Below are 16,808 nucleotides of genomic sequence, written 5' to 3' on the forward strand. Positions count from 1 at the left end.
TTCCTGGGAATACTTGTCTCCAGTGCTTTTCTGTGGTTGGAACACCCTGCTCTACCCTCAATTGGCAAAGAAATGAAAAGAAAGGAATACAGAAAGCAAAAAAAAAAAAAAAAAAAAAAAAAAAAAAAAAAAGAGAGAGTAATAAAATGAGTAATACTCATAGAGGATCTGTCTGATCACACCCTTAGCAGCATGCATCAAGGTCTGTCCTGTGGTGTGAACTTTGCCTCAGGCCTGCTCAGGCAGTGTCTACACAGCATCTGTAGTGAAGACTGAGTCTCTTCTATGACCATCAGCATTTAAGTGAGTTTCTTTTTATCATAACAGTTTATTGTGGGTCCTTCTCACATCGCTGGATCTGGGAACTCAAGAGAGGGCTGTTTGCCACACATCTGAGCAGTGACTCCCCAAGGAGCCAAGGTGCTGGGTGTCACGTATGATGAATCCTCCATGGTGCTGTCCTGGGCCTGTGACACTTATGCATGATACCGGGATCTCCACCCTGGCAACCACCCATTACAACCCTTGTACTATGAATATGGCAGAGGCCCCGGGGTGCTTGCCCGCACGCCTTCCATCTGACAGACCCGCTCTTGGTGATCACATTCAACACCCAGCAGCAGCAGCATGCTGCACTGTCTCACAGCCGCCATATTCTGGACTTGCAAAACCCAGGACAGGCCACCCTTTCCTGAGGGCTGTGCACATAAGTCACCCGGGGACTTTCTTGCCTGTCAGGTGAAGTGAAACTTCGATCCCTTTGTCCATGTCTTCTGTGCTCCTAGGCGACAGGGAGTGGTATGAGGATGTCCTTTGGTGACCTTTATTACACACACATGGATATTTTACCTGCATGTATGCCTGTCGTCATAGACTGTGAAGTGCACTTGCTGGTTAGAATAGGCTGATTGAATCCCCTGGGACTGGAATTACAGGAAGTTGGTGGCTATCAAATGGGTGCTGGGAATTGAACCCCAATCCTCTGGAGGAAGAACTAGTGTTTTCGACTGTTGCGATATCTCTTCAGCCCTGGTAGAAGATCTCAAATCAGCCTGCAGTGAAATGTTGTACCCTAACATTCCCTCTCATGTAGCTCCTGGGAATCAAAATACAACAGTAAGTGTCTGAATCAACACAGAAGAGATGGTTCATTGGGTTTAGAGCACTGGCTGTTCTTGCCGGAGACCAAGTATCAATTCTTTGCAACCACATGGCAGCTCACAACACTCTGTAATTGCATCTCAGAGGACCTGAGACCGTCTTCAAGCCTTTTCGGGGCACTACATGCATGTGGTCCACCATGTACATGCAGTAAAAGACCTATAAAAATTAAAAATTAAGATCTTTAAAAAAAATTTCTAAAAATATTTTTATTTAGTTTTTAATTTATGTGCATTGGTGTGCGGGTGTCAGATCTTGGAGGTACAGACAGTTGTGAGTTTCCCTGTGGGAGTTGGGATTTGAACCCGGGACCTTTGGAAGAGCAGACAGTGTTCTTAACCACTGAGCCAACTCTCCAGTCCCCAAAGCTAATTATCTTAATAAAGACAGAATCACTTCTATATCTCTGGGGAGAGAAACATCCCAATTCATTACAAGGCCTCCTGAGTGGGAGATGGAATTCTAGGCTGGGCTTGCCACTTAAAAAAAAACAACATTGTGGCAGAGCTGGGCGTGTGAGTAGGATGGTGCGTGTGAGGGTCAAAGGCATCTTTGAGGAGTCTCTCCTTACAGATTTTTGGTGGGTTTTGAGGTTTGACTTCAGGATGCCATGTGCACCATGTGCCTGAAAGAACCTTTGCTCACTCAGCCTTGTTGTTGCTCAAGCACATCCAATACAACACACGTTTTTATTGTTTGTTGTTTGGTTGTGTTGTTGAGATAGTCTTACACTGTGTGTTCTTGATGGCCTCAAAATCAGCATTAGACCTGCCCGGCCCAGAACTCACACGAATCTGCGTGACTCTGCCTCCAGTGTGCTGGGATTAAAGGGCTGCTGTTTAAAACACTGGGTTGGAAATAAATTAATTTATATGATATTCTGGACACTCTGGAATTCTTAGCCAAGAGTGACCCTTGTGAGGGTAGGGTTAGATGCTGGTCTCCACTGCCTTGTTTACTTGGGAGGCAGCAGAAGCTATTTCAAGGTTGACATCTGGAAGATGGGAGGATTAGATTTGTGTTTGGAGAACTCCAGCCCCATAGAATTGATCAGGAGTTGGTAAGGCCAAACTCTGGATAAAATGATTAAGGCAGATTTTAGTTTACTCTTGAGATGGGAAAAAGAATCCACTGAGACTGAACTTAGCCTGAATTTGTCGAGGTGACTGACGAGAAGAGTCCCTGGCATTGTGGGCAATGTGAGCCCAGCAAAGGCAGGAAATAGAACTGTGTGAAAAGATGCTTAAAGGATGATGGGCTTGGTGTCCTCAGGTGGATGGCTCACCGGCATCCTGATGGCCACGAACTCATTCTCATTTGATGGCTTCCTCTGTGTGTCCTTGGCTGTCTTAGACTCAGATTGTAGACCAGGGTGACGTAGAACTCACAGGGATCCGCCTGCCTCTGCCTCACTGAGCACAGGAATTGCAGGTGCGACCTACAGTGCCTGCCTTTTCTTCCTTCTTTTTCTTTCTTTTTTTGAGACTTTGAAACTTGACATTGAGGTATACGCGGCTATGAGCATTTAATAATCCTCACAAAGCTGTGCTGGTTTATACTATTTTTTCATTAAAACACTGCAGTTATGTTAAAACATCTTCAGAGGCATGCATGCACTGGCTTACACATGAAAATTGCCTCCCATGTCTTCTAGAACTTTGACAATATTCTTCAATATTGTGGTCTTCCCATCTGCAGCTTAAAATATAGTAAGATAAATGTATGCTTCTGAAATTTATGCAAAGTTTAAATTATTATCTCCCATAAACAATGCTTGATTTATTCATTACATTCTACCTCTTTCAGAATCAAAATACAGAAGAGTAACCATCTCTAAGGCTTTTTTCCATTAAGCTAAAACAGTGAAGGAAAATTTACATCATTACCTATAGAAGTGAGGCTCCAGTGGGTTTCCAGCATCAGATCTCTGTAGAGACTCTTCTGAGAAGGATCCAGCAAAGCCCACTCTTCCCGAGAGAAGCTCACATGCACGTCCTCATAGGTCACAGCTTCCTAACATATACCATAAGCATGTATGGACATATAGGGTATATTTGTGTAAATATATGAATTATACATAGGTAGGTAACAGAAGGAGTAAGATTCACCCCATTGTAAATGTACTTTATTGAATATATATTTACATAATTACCTGTGCTCACCATATTAATTCCATGTCACAGAATTTCAAATGCAATCACCAAGTTGTTTTAGAAGGGAAGAGAAAAGGAGAATCACGCCTCTCATTTCTGTGCACACTGGATAGGATACGGCATTGTAGGAGACAAATACATGTACACAGAGACACGCAAACAGGGCAGCACTACTGAGCACTATCAGTAAAATTCTATCAAAAGGGGGCTGGAGAGATGGCTCAGTGGTTAAGAGCACCACCTGCTCTTCCAAAAGCCCTGAGTTCAATTCCCAGCAACCACATGGTGGCTCATAACCATTTGTAATATGATTGGCGCCCTCTTCTGGCTTGCAGGAGTACATGCAAGCAGAGCACTATATACATAATAATAAATAAATAAATCTTTTTAAAAATTCTATCAAAATTACTAACTTTTATCTTCTTCAAGGCATTGCATGCACAGAATGTATACACATACATGTAACAAAAACCCTATAAACATAAATAAAATTTAAGTTCTTAAGAAGCACAAGGTCACTCCTGGAGGCCTGGCCCAGGACACAGGACACTCATTACAAGGCCTGCATGGGCTACATTAGGGTCCCTCGTGTCAAACTCAGGCCATCAAGCGTGCATGCCAAGCCCTCTTCCCACTGAGGCATCTCACCAGCGCCGTTTGGTACAATTCCGACCTGAATCCATCCTACTGGCTCTGGCAGGTCACCGAGAAAAGCAAACAAACTAACAAACCAAACCAACTGAGCAAACAAACAAAAAGCAAGCCTGCCCCTATTGTGATCTAGCAGGAGGAGCACTTGCTTGGTTTGTTGCTTGGCTCCTGTTCAGTCCCTTTTGGAGGTAGGGCGGGGCCAGGCCTGTCTTCCAGGCCACACTGTAGAGGGATTTTAATTTCTCATATGGCTTTTCTAACAGGAGACCCCACACAACGACCTTCTAGGTCTGTGGGATCCTGCTGGAATACAAACACTCCTTAGTTCAGGAGACAGAGGCAAGCCGACCTGAGTTCAAGGCCAGCCTGGCATAGTGCAAGTTTCAAACAAAGAAAAGCTTTGGTTCAGGAGTGGTAGTACGTGGCTGTAATCCCAAACAATGGAGGGGAATTTAGTTGTAGAAGGAAGCACCCATGATTGAAAGGGATGTCTAATTGAGTGGCAGAAAACGTGGTGAATCAGAGAAGGGTGTGACAGAATAGGAAAAAAAAGAAAAGCTACTTAAGTGTGTAATGCAGAAAGAGAGGAGGTGGTTTTGCTGGGAGAATTTTACAGAGAGAAGTTTAATGAGAAAACACAATAGAACGAGCCAGAAAACGTGGAGTCAGAACGTTAGAGAAAATCTGGAGTTAGTTTCAGGCCAAGCAGAGCCTGAATGGCTGAGGTGAACCAGCCGGCCCAGAGCTCACTAAGAATAAGAAAGGCTGAGCTTATTAAGCAGTAAGTCTCAGAGGCTGGACACGTTCTAGGCCTAGTTAGATTGTATGGAGCTAGAAGCTTCCAAAACTAAGCGCAGGTCAGCATACAGGCAATAAGTCTGAGACAACTGTATCAGGTGAACAAAAGTCTCTTCTCTACCCCACCCATGCCAGCGAAGCGAACTGCACCCGGGCAGGGAAAACAGTTCCCCCAGGTGAGTGTTCCCTCCGCCCCGTGTCTACGTTAAGCAGTCCTGGAAAAGGGAAATATAACCCTGGACTGAGCCCAAAGGAAAATTCAAAGTTCTACCTTCCCTTCTCTTTCATAACATAGGTCTCTTTTCAACCAGTGATACAGAAAACCACCATGCTCTGAGAAAAGTAAAAGCTCTGGCCCTGGCCTGGGCAAGGGATTGCCTCTAGACAACACAGCCAGGATAGAAGAGATGTTCCTTCTGTCCACAGGGACCAAGGAGAAGTTAAGCATTTTTTAAAATATATTTTATTAATTTATTCATATTCCATCTCAATTGTTATCCCATCCCTTGTATCCTCCCATTCCTCCCTCCCTCCCATTTTCCCTTTACTCCCCTGCCCTATATTTTACTATATTCTTTTTAGAAAGGGAACTGTTTAAAGACAGTGGCCAAAAAGGTTTCCTTTGCCACCTGACTGTCACCAGATATTAGAAAAGAGATTAAAGATTTAAAAAAATATATATATATTAAATACAAGACAAAATGGGTTCTAACTCAAACTTTGTGGCCCTAGAAATGCCCTGTAATATCAATTACTAAATGACTGGACCCTTTAGCCACAGGATAGCCCACAGGTCTAATGTGACTACAGCAAGTTTAATGGAAGAAAACAAACAAGATAACTCTGGCACAAGATGCTACACTCACAGTACCACATGACATGATTGAGGCCAACCTTTGAGAAGCAGCAGCACACTGCCTGTCTAATGCCTGTGTGACCTGGTACCGGGCTCTGCTCCTGGCCCATCCTCCAGTCTGGTGAGAGAAACTCACCTCCAACAACATGGCTTCCCTCTTGTCTGATGTTACAAGTGGTAGCCCATGATTGTCAGGTGATGCACCATGAAGTGAGATACACAGGAAGCTGCAGCAGTTGCTTTCACTGAAACAATCTGTCCCAAGCCAGGGACCTCAGGCCAGAGAGCAGGACTCAGTAATCTGACCCAAACTCTAGGGTGAGAAAAGTAAAGTTCACCATCACCAAATAAATGGACAGCTACTGTGCTTTTATTCATGACCAGGCATGTCCACAGAGTGATCTACAGAAAAAGGGCTTCTCAACACTACGTCAAAGGACACTAAGAAAAATCTAGGCCCTCCTAAAGACTATATGGTTTCCCCTACAAATTGCTGTCTTCCATTGCTGGAATTCTGACCTGGCTGCCACACAAAGGGCCCTGAAAGGACTAGGCTATTGATATTCTGATGACATACAAGGATCCTTCCTGCCTGACCCTCCGTGGTAAAAAAGAAACGCACACCTAAAATCCACAGGTTGATGGTGGACACCTAAGGAGTTGATCATTCTCCCAAAGACAACAGACACGACTGTTGGTACCTAACCTTCACCAGGCTACTCCTCTGGGCTCCACAAAACTGCCTGATTTCACAGACCAAGGTATGTTGTAACTAGACAGGACAGCCTGGCATGGATGTCTCAGAAAGCTGGCAGATGCGGTTTAAGTGAATCTAAAACAGGGAGCCCTTACCCAGGGAAGGTTCTAAATGAGAACGCAAGATTCCCTAAGAACTCTGGGAAAACTGACTTCACCAAGATCTGGCCTCATTAGGGAGGATAAAAGTACTTGCTAGTTTTCAGACATACCTTTTCCAGGTCAGTAACAGCGTTCTCCCAACTGGATTAAAACTACTGAAATAGTAGCTTAAAAACTCCAGAAACTGGTGCCCTGATCTGGCCTCCCCCTAGTAATGGGTCCAACAATGAATGACTTTGCTTTCATAGCCAAATTTCCTCAATTAATAGCTAAAGCTTTAGACATAGATTGAAAACACCACTGAGCATATAGATCCCACAGTTTGAACATGTAAAAAGAACAGGACACCGAGAAAACAAAACAAAACAACAACAAACAAACAAACAAACAAACAAAAAACCAAAAGGACTTTAACATCCCTCATTAGAGTCTACCAAGGACTGGATAAGCCTCCTTCCCTTGTTTTGCTTTGGCAGCTGCGCCTTATATAGGGAGGGATGCCCGCCCCTAGGAGACCATGTTTATAAAACCTTCTCCACTGTCTCACAGGCTGGGAGAGGAGAGCTGGCAGAACTCTCCACTGAGTCCTTTCTCACGACACTACAGGCACTCCAGTCCTGCATGAAGACTACTCATTGGACTATCTGACTGAGCCAGGTGACATCCACTCCTGTCCAGTGCTGGTCAAGTGAGTGGGCAAAAAGACAGTGTCACTCACCTGCACAGAGCCCTAGAAGGTGGTTCTCTCCACTGCTGTGGCAGACCAGCAACCCTGATGCCTTTCACCTGCCAACACAGATGCCCACTATAAATGTCTGGTTCAATAACAGAAAGGTCTGACATGGCAGTTTATCTATTGAGGTAGAAATAGAGACTTTACATTTTATGCATGCCCTGCAGCCTAGCCCCCTGGTTTCCGGAAACAAGATAGTTTTCCACTAAAATAATGGGGTTTGTCACCCTGAGGCTTCCTGAAAATTTCCTTTAAAACGATTCTGGCCTTAGGGAAATGGGAAAACTTGGAGAATCACACTCTGTGAAAAGAAGGAACCTTGGGGATAGGGTTAAATATTATTAGCCAAAATTAGGCCACGATTGCTGGTCCCCTGCCCCACCCCTCCTGACTATATGCGGATAGGAAGGAACCAGACTTTCAGCCCATTGACTGACAAAGCTCACTGTGTCTAGGCGCAGTCCAAATGAATGGCTTGCCCTATGGGTCAATTCAGCTGGAGAACAGCAATATTACTGTTTTGTTTTTTTAAATTTTGGAGTGGAAACAGTCTTTAGTTTTCATAATTTTATAGGATCCCAACATCAGTACATTCTCGTGTGTGTGTGTGTGTGTGTGTGTGTGTGTGTGTGTGTGTGTATGTGTGTGTGTGTGTGTGTGTGTGTGTGTGTGTATGTGTGTGTGTGTGTGTGTGTGTGTGTGTGTGTGTGTGTGTGTGTTTTTAACAAAACTGTTTGAGCGGGATGTCATTTCTGTCCTTGCATTCACATGATGGATTTGTTTTCCTTTTCTTTTTTTCTTCTTTTTTAGTGATGTGGATCGACTCATTGTCTCACACTTGCTAGGATGCTAGGCAAGTATTCTACCACCCTGCTGTACCCCCAGTTTAAAGTGCAAGTTGTCTGGGACTCTTCTTGAGTGGGCTAGGAAGGATACAGAAATAGCATGGCCAAATAGCATATGGAAGCCGGTATTTCGAGAGCATAGTGCCCTCTAGTGTACATTTTGAGAATGGACCTGGGAGCAGGTCAGAGGCCCATGTGGGCGCTCTGTAAATATTTGCTGAATGAGTTGATATGTACATTCACAAGGCCTTTGGTGTGCCCTGAAGAAGGGAATCATCAACACATAGTTGAGTGGTGAAACTTGCCCAGTGTGTGCAAAACCCTGGGTTCTGTCCCCACCCCTGTAATCTCAGCAATTGCGAGATGACACAGAAGAGTCCCAAGCTCAAGATCAACCTGATTGTCTCTAAGAGAAAAAGTGGATCTTGTGGCTAGGGTGTTGGAGAGAGGCCGTTACAGTTAGAAATTGGCTTCCTTTCTAGTTTCCAAAGGAATTAAGAGAAAGAAGGAGATGGGGACCCTGTCAACCGAGCAACAGAAAACCCAGTCACCAGTGTGTACTCATAAAAGCCCCCAAATATTTAGAAGCAAGAGATACAGCGCAGAGGCAGAGAACTTGCCTAGCACATGTGAGGCACTGGGTTCAAGTCTCAGGATCTCAAGACAGACAGACAGACAGACAGACAGACAGACAGACAGACAGACATCTCATCCACAAAAACTGGAAAGAGAAAGAAACATTTTAAACATCTAGGTGGCTGTAGGATGAGATGATGCCCCAACTCCTGTGGCTCCCTCGGCTGCCCTCAAAAGGTGAGAGCCTACGGGACGACCAGGGACGCCAATGACAAGCAGACACGTTGTAGTGGGCTGCCCTCATGGATAGGCAGTGTTGAGAATAGAGAAGTTATTGGGGAGAGTGGACACCATCTGCATTGTTTATGTTATGAGATTAATAATTTTTCTTAGTTATAAATCTGTTGTTCTTATGTTTTCATTCAGAATATGTACTGGGTAACATGGAAGATGCTTTGAAATTTTCCTGGTGTGGGTGACACTGGGGACAACACCATAATGTTTCAGTAGTTTGGGAGGTGACTGACCGGTGACTGGGGGGTCATTAGATCCTCTTTGATCCTGTCCCACCTTAGAGAATTTCCATTGTAAACTAAAGCATGTTTGTATGACCCACTTTTCCTTTTGAAAAACACCTCTTTAATATTCTTGAAAAAAAACTACAGGGAAAAAATGTTGGTTGATTTGAAGTTCTGATTTTAGGCCACTATCTTGGGCCTAAAAGACCAAGATGGCTAAAAGATGGAGGATAGGATAAGAAGGCCCCTTTCTTATTTATATGTGGGGGATTATAAATTATTCTTTCTAAATCACTGATCCTCGTGATTGTCATGCTGACCTAGTGGAAGGGTGAGTCCACGTTTCTATGTTTACTGGAAAGTAGGAGAGGTTTTCCAAATGTCAGCAAAGAGAGTTTTTATCAAAGGGTCTTTGGAGAGTTAGGTAGGAAACACTTTTTAAAAACAATCTTTCAATTTTTTTTTTTTTTTAGCAATTTAGGATGACAGCAAAGTTGAGAACCCTCTCCATTACAGCATCCCCCCGACAACCTGGTCCAAGAATCTTCATGGTCACACTGTTGCCACCAGAGATCTACAGCATAGTTCACTCTTGGTGTGCATCTTCTGTGGGCTTTGACAGAGCTACAATGTGCTCACCAGAAAGACAGCCCTGAAAATATTCAAGGTTTGATCATTTATTTCTTACTCTCAAAGACTTGTTTTTGGCTGGATTCAGACTCAGAAGAAGAAAGAAGCTCTTTTGGGGTTCAAGATTACCCTGAACTGATCACTCAGACACCAGACTTAGAATGTTGAAAGTTTATTGAACACTGACCAGTCAGGGACACAAAGTGTACTCAGCAGCCAAACTGTGACCCCGAGCCATTTCTTTGGTTGTTGTTGTTGTTTTGGTTTTTTCGAGACAGGGTTTCTCTATGTAGCCTTGGCTGTCCTAGACTCGTTTTGTAGACAGGGCTGGGCTCAAATTCACAGCGGACCGCCTTTCTTTGCCTCCCTCCAGAGTGCTGGGATTAAAGGCCTGGGCCACCAAGCCTGCCACACTGAGCCATTTCTAAGGCAGGCTTTTTCTAAGAAAAACTGTAACCAGGTTGCAACCAGATAAGCAGGTGTGGGAAGCAAGGGGAGGGCAGCGCTGGGCAATGTTGACTAGCTAAACAAAGCAGTTGAAGATGATTGGCTAAGAACGAGGGGAGAGGAGCTTGGGACATTCCGGTTCCTGACCATTCCAGGAGAAACCAACATGGCAGGATAGTGTGGTTTTCTTTAAGTGGAACCTAGAATATTCATTCAAGCAGAACATCCAGCAAGTATTGACTTGTAAGTAAAAGGCAAAGCCTAAGAACTTGAACTTAATTTAAGCTGAGGATAAAAATGGAGACTTCAAAACACAATGGCTGTGGTGATGCTAAGCAGGAAGGCCTGGACATGTCTGGACATGGCTCAAAGTTGGTGTGCCTCAACACTCTCAGTGAGGACGGCCCACATCTCTTGGCAGTCTGTTCCTGGTGATTTCCTTGGCTTCTTCTATTCTCGTGGCTACAAGTTCAGCATGTTCTGCAGCCTCCTCCTTATTTCTATTCCTGTGCTGTTTCTTCAGGCTCTGTGTTGTTATTTGTGTTGCAGGACATGTGGAGTCACCAGATGCTGAATCTTGGGCACTTTGTTCCTGGGCTTCTTACCTTCTTCACTAAAGGGCTTTCTGACAGCCCATCAGTGAATTCCATCTTCCTTGGAGCTATGGAAGAGCTTAGGGTTCTGCAGGCTTTTTGGACGCTAACTGCCAGAGCACAGTAGGATCTGCTGGTCCAGAACGAGCCTTCTCTCCCTCTCTCTGCACCATCATCGTTATCATCATGACCACCACCACCACCACCATCATCATTATTAGATTTTGTTATTATTTGCAATAACCAAATTGAGAGTACTCAGTTTAGGATTCACTGTGTTGGGTTTGTTTGGTTTTTGTTTCTTTGTTTGAGACAAAGTCTCAATCATTCTATTTACCAATGAAGACTCAGGAGCCAGATGCTGGGGTGAAAGCCTGCCAGCTCTGAGAGGCAGAGAAAGCACCCAGTTGACCTTCCTCCTCATCCAGTGTCCCTCCCCAAAACTTCCCCTTCTCTACTCCATCTCAAAAACCCATAAAACTGAATGTCCCTCCCTTTTGCTTCCTGTGCAGCTCTCTATCCTGTCCTCCTGACTTCCTCTTACTCCCTATGGTTTCTCCCATGTTCACTCACTGTCAACTGGATGCTTGCTCCACCTGTTAATCTAAGGCTTACTTTCTTTATTCCTGTTTGGAATAGTCATCAGAAAACTTTAGGATTAAAGCTGTGTGCCAAGGCTGACCACACCACAGCTAGACACAGGGTTTTTTTTATTTGTGTTTTGCAGTAAATAACACAATCTCAGAATTCACAGAGTGATCTAATATCCTGCAACATGTCTCTTTCTTGTCTGAATAAAAAGGAAAGATTTTTTAGCTTGGATACCATAAACAATGAAGAAGCTGTTTCTGCCAAGCTTTCCACAATGTCCAGCTTGGTTGTATTGGGCAGTGTTAGTATTAGTATTGTGCTTCTCTTGTGTGTCCTAGTGACGAGCCTATTCCTCCTGTCCAACTTCTGATGGCCACGGTGCTTCCTGGGGCAGTTTGAATGCAGGTGTGCAGGGTACCAAGGCCTCTTCTAGAAAATCAACTAAGACAACCCCGGGTTCTACCAGGAGAGGGTGATGGTTTGGGGAGAGTGGACATTTTCTCACAGTAATGAAGAAGACAAGTATGTGTGCCCACATATTGCAATATACAACCCGTGTTCCATCCTGGAAAGCCAGCTAGAGCCACAGTGAAGCTGTGCAGGAGACAGCACATGCCGAGGCTCACGACATAGAAGCATCAACTCTTCACCTGCTGTAAAACCTGTCCTTCCACCAGGAACTCTACCTTCCCACAGTCTCTAAATTACACCAACAGAATCCTCATGTTCATGAGTCATGTTGCAAGGGAGGCTCCCCGAATGAAAACACACACACACACACACACACACAGTGTGACTATGTAAAATATTCTCTTTCCTGGAGCTGGACTCTCTGTCTCTGAAGACAGAACCAGACTAATTTAAATTGAGGTTTATAGCTTTTTACAATTCAACATGAAACTTTACACCATTCTGGGCCACTACATAGAATGCATGGTGGCACCACAGGCTGGGTGTCCAGCAATCCCCAGTGTTGGGTGACTGTCATGTTTTACATCTGCAGCCCCTTCATGAGAAAGAATGGAAACCCAGTGGTTGAGGGAAGGCAGCTGCAGCACAGGGCAAACATGGACTTGACAGAGTCTCTGGTCAGAGTAGGGCTGAGAAAGCCAGCCCAGCACTGCGAAACCTGCAAGCCCATGGAGACGGAGGCTCTGAGCAAATCTGGGCAGCATGGCCATTCACTCACACAGTTGCTCTGGTGAACGGTCCCCTGAGGACGGACACAAAAAGCAGATGCTCCCAAGAGTCTCTGCCCCAACACACTGGGCTCTGCCTTAAAAGAGATGGATTGCGACTTATCCACACTCTTCACCTAAAAGTTTTGAACTGTTGCCTCCAAAAGGAAGGCATTGAAGGCAAGTCCTCAGCTAAAAACACAAGATACCAACCCAAGCTAAAGGATTCATGGTGCACAGAGGTGAGACAGGAGACAAGGTATAGTTAGTGTTGGAGCAGGCACAAGTGGCCCAGGATAGCAAGCTGCCCATTGTGATTCAGTGAGTGAGGTGAGGCCAGGCCTCTGTGACATCACAGGGTTAACCCCTGCTCCAGGAAGAGCAGCAGTCTTAGGCAGAGGACAACTGAGAGTCCACCAAGGAGGGCTGGGATTTACAGCAGTCCCATGTGCCTGCCTACTTTAGGACTTCTGGGGTGAACCCTGAATAGGCATGTGCCCTACGAAGAGGAGGTGTTGGCCTGGGCCTACCCCTAACCCTGAGAGGCCTGGGCCCTAAGAAGAGGATGTGTGGGCCTGGGCCTATCCCCAACCCTGAAGAGGCCTGGGCCCTAAGAAGAGGATGTGTTGGCCTGGGCCTATCCCCAACCCTGAAGAGGCCTGGGCCCTAAGAAGAGGATGTGTGGGCCTGGGCCTATCCCCAACCCTGAAGAGGCCTGGGCCCAAAGAAGAGGATGTGTTGGCCTGGGCCTATCCCCAACCCTGAAGAGGCCTGGGCCCTAAGAAGAGGATGTGTGGGCCTGGGCCTATCCCCAACCCTGAAGAGGCCTGGGCCCTAAGAAGAGGATGTGTGGGCCTGGGCCTATCCCCAACCCTGAAGAGGCCTGGGCCCTAAGAAGAGGATGTGTTGGCCTGGGCCTATCCCCAACCCTGAAGAGGCCTGGGCCCTAAGAAGAGGATGTGTTGGCCTGGGCCTATCCCCAACCCTGAAGAGGCCTGGGCCCTAAGAAGAGGATGTGTGGCCTGGGCCTATCCCCAACCCTGAAGAGGCCTGGGCCCTAAGAAGAGGATGTGTGGGCCTGGGCCTATCCCCAACCCTGAAGAGGCCTGGGCCCTAAGAAGAGGAGGTGTGGCCTGGGCCTATCCCCAATGATGAAGAGGCCTGGGCCCTAAGAAGAGGATGTGTGGGCCTGGGCCTATCCCCAACCCTGAAGAGGCCTGGGCCCTAAGAAGAGGATGTGTGGGCCTGGGCCTATACCTAACCCTGAAGAGGCCTGGGCCCTAAGAAGAGGATGTGTGGCCTGGGCCTATCCCCAACCCTGAAGAGGCCTGGGCCCTAAGAAAAGGATGTGTGGGTCTGGGCCTATCCCCAACCCTGAAGAGGCCTGGGCCCTAAGAAAAGGATGTGTGGGTCTGGGCCTATCCCCAACCCTGAAGAGGCCTGGGCCCTAAGAAGAGGATGTGTGGGTCTGGGCCTATCCCCAACCCTGAAGAGGCCTGGGCCCTAAGAAAAGGATGTGTGGGTCTGGGCCTATCCCCAACCCTGGAAAGGCCTGGGCCCTAAGAAGAGGATGTGTGGGTCTGGGCCTATCCCCAACCCTGAAGAGGCCTGGGCCCTAAGAAAAGGATGTGTGGGCCTGGGCCTATCCCCAACCCTGAAGAGGCCTGGGCCCTAAGAAGAGGATGTGTGGGCCTGGGCCTATCCCCAACCCTGAAGAGGCCTGGGCCCTAAGAAGAGGATGTGTGGGCCTGGGCCTATCCCCAACCCTGAAGAGGCCTGGGCCCTGAGAAGAGCATGTGTGGGCCTAGGCCTGTCTCCACCCAGGAAGAGGCCTGGGACATATGAAAAGGAGGCATGGGCTCAGCCTGTCCCCAAGGCTGAAGAGGCCTGGGACCTAAGAAGAGAAGATATGGGGCCCAGGCCTATCCCCAACCCTGAATAGGCCTTGGCTCTAAGAAAATGGGGTATTAGACTGGGACTTTCCACAACCCTGAAGAGGCCTAGGCGCAATGAACCTGAGGTGCTGGATTCGGCCTATCACCAACTCTGAGGAGGCGCTATGATGTGCTGTTGGCATTGGTCTATCGGAATGCCTGACTAGGCTGAGGCCTGAGGAAGAATGATGGGCCTGGGACAAACTTGAATCATGATGAGGCTTTGACCCAAGGACGTCTTGTGGACCTGGGCCAGTCCACAACTCTGAATAGACTGGGGCCATAAGAAGTGTGAGCACTGGCCCATTGTGACCCATTAAGTGAACTAGGCCTGAGGAAAAATAATATACCTGGGGCTACTTCTAATTCTGATGAGGCCTGGGCCCAAAGGAAATCATGTGTTGACCTGGCTGTATCTCCAACCCTGAAGCGGCATGTGTCCAAAGAAGTCTGGGTCTACCCCTAATTCTGAAGAGGCGTCAGCCAAACAAGAGGTGTGAGTCTCGGCCTATTGAAAATCAGGAAAAGGCCTGGACCTTAAGAAAAAGAGAGGTTGGTCTGTGCTAATACATTCCCTAAAGGGGCCTGAAGCAAAGAGTACAAATGTGAGCCTGAGCCATTCTCCTGCAAAAGAAAGGTGCCTTAGACAATCAAAATGGTGTCTCCTGGAAAGCCTGGCCCTGAAGTGTTGATCTTAAACATCTGCATGTGTGTGTGTGTGTGTGTGTGTGTGTGTGTGTGTGTGTGTGTGTGTCTCTATCCATGCCCACTGACTAGACATCGATGCCTTGGAGTCCTTCTGTCCTTGCCAGAACCTACGGAGAAGAATCCCAGATCGCAAGAGCTTTTCTACACAACTCTTAGAAGTCCTGTAATTTATCATCTTTCATTATCTTTCTGGTACACGGCTTGTCCTAGCTCTGTATATAATTTTAAATAAATGAAGTCTCACTGGCTAACAGGATTATTCTGAAATGCTTAATTTCTCAGTGGTCTATTCCCTCTCTGACTAAGTCCTTAGGAACAGGCTGAGATGGTCACACACAACCAGCAAGTGGAGGAGGCTCCATGTGGAGACCAAGATCTGTGCTCAGAGCTCGGCCTCCAGAGCAGTGTGTTTGTCCATGGCTGGTATCTTTGCCCTTTGTTACAGTCTTAGAAATCAAACCAGATCAAATGAACCAAATCCCCACAGAAGACAAGGATGTATCCTGAAATCAAAGGTGCCCGAGAGAAACCTTCAAACACAAGGACCCTGACATGAGACACTGGCCTTTGAGTTGCTGGTCAGAGGAGCACAAAAGACCCCCAAACATTAGAGATTGTCGCTGCCACCTTTGGTCACTTCTGTGATCTCACCAGCAAAGCCCTATTACTGAATACACCAAGGGCATGGGACATGGGATTCAGAGATGTGGGCTGGATGGGGCACTGAATCCTCCTCCGTGAGGACTAGCTTTCCTAACCCTGCCAGATGCCATAGAGTCTACCAGGGGTGAGAACCGATCTTGCTCCTGTCAACCACAAAATAAAGAGTGTACTGTAGCTGGGCGGTGGTGGCCCAAGCCTTGAATCCTGGCCCTGGGAAAGTAGAGGCAGGGGGATTACTGTGAGTTCCAGGCCACCCTAGTTACACAGAAATACTTAGTAACTCAGGTGCCTGGACCCCCGCGGCATCCACATGCAAATGTGTCAGTGACACAGACTTTCCACCTGCACAGAATTAACTGCACACGGATCCTGCACCTGAGTGTCCAGTGCCCAGCGCAGAACTCCTAGAAGACACCAGAGAAGCCAGGGCTCTGCGAGGCAGCGAGTCCGCCTTCCCCTGTCACAGTAAAAAGCAGCAGGGAGACCACTGCACGGTCATGGCACAACAGGGATGTTCCACACAGGGCTCTGCTCCCCAGGCTCTGAGCGACCACAGCCAGAGCACCTAAGTCACCCCAGGTCAGGCTTCCGCCTGGAGCTGCAGCGCCCTCTGGTGAACAGGAGGAATCACGCGGTCGGCCGAGTCTTGGCACTAAGTTCACACTGGCTCTTGTGGATCCTCCCTGCGTGGGGACAGGGATCCCCGCTCACCATGGCGGGGGTTCGTTGCTCTCCTCAGATCTCCCTGCAGAGGACCACAGCGTGGGAAGGACACCATGTGCCTGTTTCTCCAACGGTCTTCGCCTGGAGGACCGGAAGTGCCCTTCCCATTCTGACTGGTGGGTCCGTCTGGACGCCCTGATTGGCTAATGAGGCTTAACTGACAGGAGCTTCTCCCTTAGGGACCAAGTACTC

The 16,808-nt window shown here is 47.1% G+C and overlaps 1 protein-coding gene and 1 long non-coding RNA gene across 2 annotated transcripts in view; both read right to left on the bottom strand.

The window, feature by feature from the left end:
- LOC311604974 (zinc finger protein 560-like) overlaps positions 1 to 16,808 on the bottom strand; it is a 225,943-nt gene that overhangs the window by 64,669 nt on the left and 144,466 nt on the right. The window lies entirely within an intron of this gene.
- Positions 3,053 to 16,792, bottom strand: LOC311604978. The gene is made up of 3 exons (XR_014781765.1): positions 16,605 to 16,792; positions 7,196 to 7,263; positions 3,053 to 3,174 (listed from the first exon to the last, which is right to left on the bottom strand). It is a non-coding gene; the product is annotated as an uncharacterized lncRNA (long non-coding RNA).

This window comes from Acomys minous, assembly GCF_964271855.1.
Source record: "Acomys minous genome assembly, chromosome: 9".
NCBI lineage: Eukaryota > Metazoa > Chordata > Mammalia > Rodentia > Muridae > Acomys > Acomys minous.